The sequence below is a fragment of the Ornithodoros turicata genome, unplaced genomic scaffold (assembly GCF_037126465.1).
Source record: "Ornithodoros turicata isolate Travis unplaced genomic scaffold, ASM3712646v1 ctg00000882.1, whole genome shotgun sequence".
In the NCBI taxonomy this organism is placed as follows: Eukaryota; Metazoa; Arthropoda; class Arachnida; order Ixodida; family Argasidae; genus Ornithodoros; species Ornithodoros turicata.
Window position 1 is genome coordinate 710207 of NW_026999409.1, and position 9074 is coordinate 719280.

The 9074-nt window shown below is 44.8% G+C and overlaps 1 long non-coding RNA gene across 1 annotated transcript; it reads right to left on the reverse strand.

Moving 5' to 3' along the window:
- Positions 1–315: 315 nt before the first annotated feature.
- On the reverse strand, positions 316–4492 carry LOC135375513 (uncharacterized). The gene is made up of 3 exons (XR_010417262.1): positions 3796–4492; positions 3489–3627; positions 316–2847 (listed from the first exon to the last, which is right to left on the reverse strand). It is a non-coding gene; the product is annotated as an uncharacterized LOC135375513 (long non-coding RNA).
- Between the last annotated feature and the right edge of the window lie 4582 nt (positions 4493–9074).

Consider the following 9074-nt stretch of genomic DNA (forward strand, 5'->3'; position numbering starts at 1 on the left):
TCAACGTAAATAACTCCATGCTCAGCAACTAAGGCTGGTGATGCCGAAGACCTAATATTTCTAGGTTAAAAGGAACAAAAGAGAAAAGACCACTGTGGCATATTAATGTTGTTTCAAAAGTATAACACCACAAAATTTGTGAGAGGCAGTTGGTGTATTTAGTTATGTTGGTCGCCTCCTGCACCCATTTTTAATAAGATTCAAATGCGTTGCTACCAACCAGGACCTAAGCCTGACATATGATCTAATAATAATAATAGTATCTATCTATGACCTATATGGACCTTCACCACTAGTTTGGTCTAGGCTTCACACGTGGCTTCTAGTGAAATTCGAAGCTGCTCTGTAGAGCTGACAGGAGACTTGCAGAGTAGAGAATTTATTTATATTTTCCAAAGAACATGTAAAAAACAATGTGTTGTACCAACTGTATTCAAAGAAATACAAATATACTTTGTTTGAGCTATGTGCATATTAGCAGATTACGGGTGACCGATGACACACAATGGGCGTCAAGGGTGAGAACACAAGAATACTACCACTGCAAGCACTGTCCTGAAATTCTAAGTCACCATTTGTCAGAAAGCAATGACCACACACAGCCTAAGGATCATATTGAGCTCCTTCCATTATTCTTTTTATTGACAGCATGTTGGCTGCCATCCAGTCCATGAAAGTGACCCTTATCGTTGAAAGAACGGTTCAACAGCAAGCGAGCTGGTGATAGTGTCCATAATGGCGAGACCTGAAGAGGAGATACAAGAAGGGACATAAACACGCTATGTTGAGACATTGTGTATGTCCCTTCCTATCCCTCGTCTCAGGGTTTTTCGCTATGGACCTTCATGATGTTTCCTTCAGCAAACTTTACATATTTTTATGTAGAATTGTGAAGGTACAGCCAGGCGCTGTTAGCAAATCACACAGTACTTTTCTTGAATCAAGAATCCATGGAAGGTACACAGTCATCTTCAGCATTGCACACATATATGGGACATGTTAATCACTTTGGAATGTCACAGACATGTCATGGAGGCCGGCACATGATTAGTGGTGCTGAACACACAACTATTTGTCATAGTTTAGGCATAAAAAGCAGTTTTGTCACCTGCATGTTGAGGAAGATGTATCTCTACATGCTTTGCCATGACACAAATATATGAAGCAGCAAATGTACCCTCTACTTTATTATGGTTATTAGTCAACACTGCCAAGAATGTGGGAACACAGTCTTGTACCACCTACACTCTTCAAAATGACATTCACACACGACACATTGTAGGTCAACGAGACTCCAGAATGATGTCCTCTCCCTCCTCATTGGCTGAGAACATTTTTCTACTACTTTGCATAATGGGAAGTTAGTACAAGAAACGTACACATTCCTTTTTTGAGCAAATCAGTATTCAGCGCGTTACCATACTGTGGTAGGCCTGCAGTGCATTACGTGGTACAGCACACACTGTAAGAAATTTCACCGTAGAACATGTCCCCCATTCTAATGACAGTCTTCTCCAGTTTTTCAAACTGCCATTTCCCATAGTGCTTTATGGTATGACACAGTATTTCTAAATCTTTACTGTAGTTTACTGGTTGTAGCAGAAAAAAGACACCACTGTTTCCGATCACAGGACGCACGCCATAAGTGCTATACGGAAACAGTACATGCTGCTCTCTAGCAGTTGTTAGTGTTTGGACATCGTATGGTGCATGCAGGGTAAATTCCATGGTTAAAATATCCAAACGTGAACAACTGTTAGATTACATGATGTAGAATGCTCTACAGTACAGTAAAACCTCCAAAGTCGGACACCTCCCTACCTCGGACAACTCCCCATGATTTCATTGCACGGGCAGGCTCCCATTGAAACTACATGGGGACGAAATTCTCTATGTCGGACACCTCCCTATCTTGGAAGTAGGATAGGGTTTTCCCTGCAAAGTCGGACAAAACCCTGGCCAAATTACCTCAATGTCGGCCCATCTTTGCACCAAAAAGACCCAAAATGAGCCAGTAGCCTTGACTTTTGCCCCTTTTTTCCCCTATTCTGGTCTCAGCATTTTGTTGCTTTAGTTTTTCAAGTCCAAAAACAAGTGCTGTCAGTCTACATTGTAATTCTTTACGTGAGCACTTGTCTTCAGTTTGTCTAGAGCCTTTGAACGAGCACTGCACCAAAGCTATGAGAAGTAGGCTGACGCTTCAGAGACAAGTCCTTGCTGCTCGAAAAGCTCCGGATGTAATGCCATTGAGTAGAATCTGAACGGAATTGAATATAGTAAAATCAGTAATAATTATCAGTGAAGAGTGGGTAGAGGTACCACTACCAGGCACCACCACCAGGTACCACTAAGGACCTTAAATTGAAGAAGGGGGACATTTCTCACAGCTGTGATCTCTTCAATTTTTTGTTGCCGTCATATTCTGTAACTCGGACACCTCTATACGTAGGAGACGCTTCGGCTGCACTGCGGGTGTCCAACATAGGAAGGTTTCACTGTATTTATGTTCCGTGTCATGTGACCAAACAATATATGCTTTTGCTCATGCTGCACAGCACAGGCGAATTGAGCTGCATGTGAGGATAATAACATGAAACCCGAGGCGTGGAGGAAAAGGCATGACCTTACGGTCTCTGTGTCAGTTGTTTCATGTTGTAGTTGCGTACCAGCTGGTCTGTACATGAGAATAAGTTTGATGCATTGTACACGCACCATACACATGAAGTATGTGGTGTGTTGTGATAGTAATGCCACTGCCAATTGAAGAATAATGCTCCAGGTGGATTGTTTCGGTACAATCTTGAACTATGCATACCAAGGGGTAGGGCATCTGCGTGACAGGTTTACCTAGAAGTAAGAATGTAAATGTTAGCTAAAGTCATTGAATAATTAACATTATCAATATACTGCTGCAGATCATACCAACAATAGCACACAAGATGTTCCGATATGCTATGCAGGAGTGTCTCTGTACTCACAATATTAGTACAGCAGCTACAGAAAGGCATAAAACTAGTTTTTGTATACATGATACCACTTGAATGCAACACAAGCTTCTGCTGCACCTGAGAAAAAGTATGTACTGTTGCACACATGGTGCTGTTTGAATGTCTCGAAAAACATAATTTATGACCGAAAGACATCAACTGGAAGATTTCGATTTACCTTAGTCAAAACTGAGAAAAAGTATGTGCTGTTGCACACATGAAACTGCTTGAACTGCCCTTGGGCGCTCTGGAAGAACACCTTATTTGTGACCAAAATACAACAGCTGAGCGAACATTGAATTTATACCTTACTCAAAATACACAAGATGTGCTGCCGTGCATGTGATACGATGATACTGCTTAAATGTACTCTGAAAGCGCTGGCACCTCAGGCATGGTTGCTCTAAGCCAGCGAGCAACAGCAAGGGTATACGAACACAAGAAGTCGAGCACAAGTGGTGGAATGCACTTGATTAATCAGAAAATGAAATGTCTCAGTACCAGGTGTCACTGTTCCGTCAACAAAAACAGATGAACTTCGAAGGGGCGTCTGGTTGGCACTGGTGACAGCCGTCAGATTGAAACCCAGACGGTGATAGTTGAGACGTGGAGTGCAAGCTTTTCGGTGGTGCCAGAATGCCTGCGAAGTCATTTAACAAATAAGGCAATTCCAAATCTGTACTGAGAATACACACGCTGGGGCGTAATCTCAAAGGATGAAGCAGTAACTGACAGATAGCGTATTTTTCTCTTCTACGTGATGCAATTTGCACCGCATGACTGACTTGTCTAACATTACGCGTCTTACCTTTATCTGCTGCCTAGTCCTGCCCCTGCAATCTCCTGCTGCAGATAAGGTTGGCACGGCATCCCGGACGAGACATCTTCGGCTTCTTGTGAAACAAGTTGCGCATTGCTTCCGTAACATTCGTATGAGCCAGATGAACAGATCACTGCTTTCGAAGGTGGCACCCAGTCGGAGTTGTAACCGATTGTTGCAGTCAATAGATTTCTCTTTCACCTTTCGGAAAATTGTGGTTTGAAACATTGGAACTGCATGCTGAAGTGTTCTTGCAGACGGGAGCAAAACGCTCACGCATTCTCGGCACGCAGCACAGAACACGAATCACACCAGGAAGTCTGTACTGGCCTAGCAAATGCTTTGCAGTCGAAGGAAGCAAAACTCACGTTCCTCGTGGGTTTAGTGAAGTCCAGAAATATACTGGCTCCCTAATAGCGAACTGTTTATCACTTCCCCAATGTGAATCTGCGCAGCAGACGGCTCGGCAGGAGAAACTGGCCGGCTTGGCGGAAGAAACCAAGCCAAAAGTCATACCAAGCCGGAGCGCGGGCAGACCACGAATGTGTCGTCGACACAGGGTTTGCGGGCCACAAGACGGGATGTCAGTGAAACTAAAAATTCACCTTTTCGGAAAACCGCGAGGAGTTTGGGATAACTGTTTTGCATACATAATCAGTGTTCCCTTATGAACACATCGTGTGAGTACCATTCCATTCTGTAACACTCGAAAATCGGCGTAGCTGAGCTTTAAACCAGCCAGCCAGCACAGAGAATGGTGGTCTGTTACCACCTTGAACGGTCGTCCGTACAGGTAGGGACGCAAATTTGTGATGGCCCATATGAATGCAAGACACTCTTTATCGGTCGTCGAATAGTTCTTCTCTGCCTTCGTTAGCGTTCTGCTTGCGTACGCGATGACACGTTCGACTCGGAGAACAAGGAGCATTCAAAACAGGGACAAAAACACAAGCCCATCAAGCTACTCTAGACACGTTCGACTCCGTCGTGAAATTGAACGAGCACCGCTCCTAGACCATCGTTGGTTGCGTTGGTGTGTATTTCTGTTTCGGCGTTTGGATCGAAGTGGGTAAGCACGGGTGCGCTCTGTAGACGCGTCTTCAATTCATCAAACGTCTGTTGCTGGGCTTCACTCCAGATAAACGTGGATCCGTCCTTTGTGAGGGCATTCAGGGGTGACGCAATTCTTGAAAAGTTCGGAATGAACCGTCGGTAGTAGGCGCAAAGGCCAAGAAAGCTTCGAACGTCTTTCACATTAGAAGGGACAGGGTAATTTGCGATGGCCGCCGTCTTCTCGGGGTCGGGGCGTACGCCGTCGCTGCTCACGAGATGGCCGAGTCGGTTCTTCGTAGCCGAATCGACACTTCTGAGGCTTCAACGTCAGCCCTGCAGTTCTGATAGCCTCGAGGACTTGCTTCTGCCGTTCAACATGTTCTTCGAAAGTTCTTCCGAAGACGACAACATCGTCGAGATACACCAGGCAGGTTTGCCACACTCTGAAAAAAAAAGGGAGTAGAAAGAGAGTTTTAAGCATTTTTACCCTCCCTGCTGCAACTCTACTCCTACTTGACACCCTTTCAACTCCCTCAATTTGCGTTTTTTATTTCTTCCTCTTTAGTAACTCCCCCAAACCATCTGTTAACTCTGCATCAGGAGCTAATTGAACGAATGCTCACTTGCAGCCTGGGGAGCCTTCATACTGTTTGACGGATGTACAACAAATAATTTGACTGTCTTCTCTTAATTTTATTTTTTGACTGCATGGGTATTGGTGATCTCACATGAACTCTTTGGAAGTTTCCAGCCCTGAAAACTTGAGTTGTGTGTCGACGCACCCTCCAATGAAGCACTGTAATTCAATCACTTGTTTTTTTGCTTACATATTGATTGCGATATTTTGAATTGCCACCGTTGATATTGTTAGCTTTACAATGGCGTCTCATGCCAGAACTACCTGGTTTTGCTCTTGGAATAATTCAGCCAGCGTGGCAATAGCCTACAGTTGCTAAATCGGGCCGTACAGAACAACAACGCTTTCTCTTTTTCCTTTTACACTGTGGTACTATTTGACAGCTGAATACTAGCTCACTACAAAAATGAATGAAAAAACAGGTCAGCAGTATAATGTTTATTTTCCTTAGTCAGAGTTGTTTTGAAAAACAATTACACCTTCAATGTGCAGTGCAATTTCAGAAAACGTCTCGTCACAAACAGCATTTCCGAATACCATTATCCTTTTATTATTCACCTTCTCCATGTTAACAAAATATATAGTGGCACTAACGCACACAGTTGCAATGGTCACTCGCATTACACCTGGTGAAACAAAACTCTGTAGCGTTCTCTTGCAGGCTAATTTAAATTCTGAGTCATCTCTCTTTCATACTACTTTCAGTCGTTTCTCTTCCGAGCTAAAAGTGCGACTGCTATTTTCATTCAACGACATTTGCCTCAAAATAGGGTCTATTAAAAGCTGAAGATAGGGGGTTCGTCTCTTTTTCTGCGAAAGCAGAAGAAGAGTTTAATGTTCCCAATTATATGGTGTTATCTAGAGCCATATATTCACAAATTATTTGTGCATACACTGCACACTTGACAATCACATCTGTTTCCGTCGATTTCAAGACTGCAGTGTCATTTCATTCCTTGTGAACCACTGGCCACGGTATCGAAAATCCCACGCTAAAGAGTGACATAGCCTGACTATTATCCCGTATCCCGTCTCTGCCCAGCTCTCTCTAATACATGCCCAGCCCTGCTCTCCGCTTATAGGAAGCGACACAACGTTGTCAGAGCTTCCGCGGCCATGGATACAGTGCTGATCCTTAAAATTCATTTATTTAATATCTAAGCAGTTTTTTTATTTAAAAAAATAGCTATGTGTATTGTCAAACATAGCGATATCGGTTTCAAAGACTGGTTTCCAGATGCAATCGTCCGATTAATGGAATGAAAATGGCAAACATAGAGAGTCAAACAGTTACAGAACTCTTTACAACCATACTTCCCTGCAGCTAAAGCAGCTTGGAGGGTATCTCTGCTGCACCAAAACTGACTTCCACACAAGATGTGCAATACCCACAGTGAAAGCAGTCAACTTCTAAAAGAGGAAGTGGGGAGCTGATGATTCATAAAATTACATCGGCACAGTTCGTACCTGCAGCATTTACATTTACCAGGCCATTGTTTGTCAGTCACCCACTAGTAGCAGCGACACTTTCTTCATAAAACTCAAAGTGCGGAACCACCTCGTATCCATTTCCATACTCATACAAGTCCAATGCTCTGTACTCAGGAGCTAGCAGACTGTAAAGTCCTGAACGCTGTACCTCGTAGCAATGTCGATGTTGGTAGAACTGCAGTGTGTGAAGTACTTCATTGAAGACTAGGAGTGTGCCTCGGTGAAGAATCATTAAAAACACTTGTGCAAACAGTGCAGCTTCTTCTTTCCAACCAACACAAAATACATCACCAACCCTGTACGTGCTAGCATAAAGGCTGGCAGACCGTACACTAGAGCCCTGCACGGGCCGACTTTTTCGGGCCCGAGACGGCCCGGGCGCATCGAAAAATGGCCCGACCCAACCCGGGCCCGGACCTTCATATTTTTATGCGGCCCGGCCCGGCCCGGCCCGGCCCGGCCCGGTGACCCGGAGAGTAGATCCCGGCCTAGTATTTCCAGCCACGACGTACGCGTTTCTGGCGATTATCAAACGAATTTATAAGTAAATTTATAAGAAGAGAAGACAAACATACAAGTGATGGCGGTTTAACACCGTAACCGCACGAGACCAAATTAAGTCCAGAACGCACGCGGGCATGGGCGTTATCGTTACACTGTCAAGATTTTGCGGAGGTAGAGCCTGCTGTCGACAAAATGCTTCTCCCAGTCCCTACCCCTCTCACCAAGCTTTGCCAAAGTGATTATGAAATATGTGAGGAGTGAGGAGCAATGTAAAGTGGCTTGGAGAATGTTCTAGAGGGTCGAATCATATGCATAATACAGTATCCTTTGCTTGTCTTTGCAAAATATGCACAAAAATGACGCAAGCGCATGATGATATGAACTAATGCATCTCCATTGTGTGGAATTAGCTGCGTGGCCCGGCCCTGCCTGACTCTCGGGAACATATTTGTCGGCCCGGGCCCTGCCCGGCCCGCGGTGCTGGCGTATTTTGTCGGTTGGAGCTCGGCGCGGCCCGGAGCACACAGCCAATAACAAACCCGGGCCGTGTCGGAGGCCCGGGCCCGTGCAGGGCTCTACCGTACACTACATAGACTTTCATTCTGGGCAACACCAGCAGGGAAGAGTGCTTTGACTGAATCCGGAAGCTCCGACCACTCTACAGCTTTCTGAGCACTCGTACTAAGTGGCCTTGGCAAAGTAAGTGCCGAGAATTCGTAACACTGCAGAAGCTGTCCTCGGGTTGACATAGTCTTCGGCAGATAATATCGGCAGATATTCACAAAGCTTTTCGACTTTGTGGCAATGTTCTTGAAGTAAGAATGCTTCGCTTCAAACCTCATGCTCCAGTACATTCTTGGAGGCCCATACATGCGGATAAAGCGCGGGTAGTGCACCAGGAAGTGTATTTTTGGAATCAATCTTTGGCCAGGAAAACGTTGTACAAGCGTCTGCAGAAAAATGGTTAGCTTCCAAATATGCAATAATGTCCACTGGAACCTTATCTGCCAGCACAATGTCAGCAATGTGCCTAAATTGCAAGTACACTTCCCAAGCTTGGTTTCCTTCGGGCACCAGGTGACCGATCATTTGTGGCAGGAGACGAAAAATACACCACTTCTGACTGGCTGTGCCTTTTAGACTTCCAGTCGATGAAATGAAGGACTCTGGAATGGGAACTGGATTAGACTTCATGTCATGAAAGCCACACTTGAATGTAGACACCACGGCTAGAGTTGGTGCCGTGATTACTCATGAAGATGCAAGTGACTTGAGCACATGCTTCAAAACAAAAGCAGTACCGCCTTCAAGGATGTCATGCATTGCGTCTGGCAATAACTGTTGTGTAACGTCAAAACCTGGAACTTGCAATAATGGCGACTCCATTGAAACGCCATATAGCTTACACTTTGAACGGTCAACTTCGATGTCAGCAAGGTGGCTATTGTGCAGTGCTGCAGTACGTATCAGGCAATTGCGTTCAGTAGTGACTTGATTAATGTCCTTCGAGTCTGTCACACAAAACCTGCAAAAGTGGCCGCTACCAAAGGAGCTGCTGAAGCCACCAATGCGGTTGAGCGAC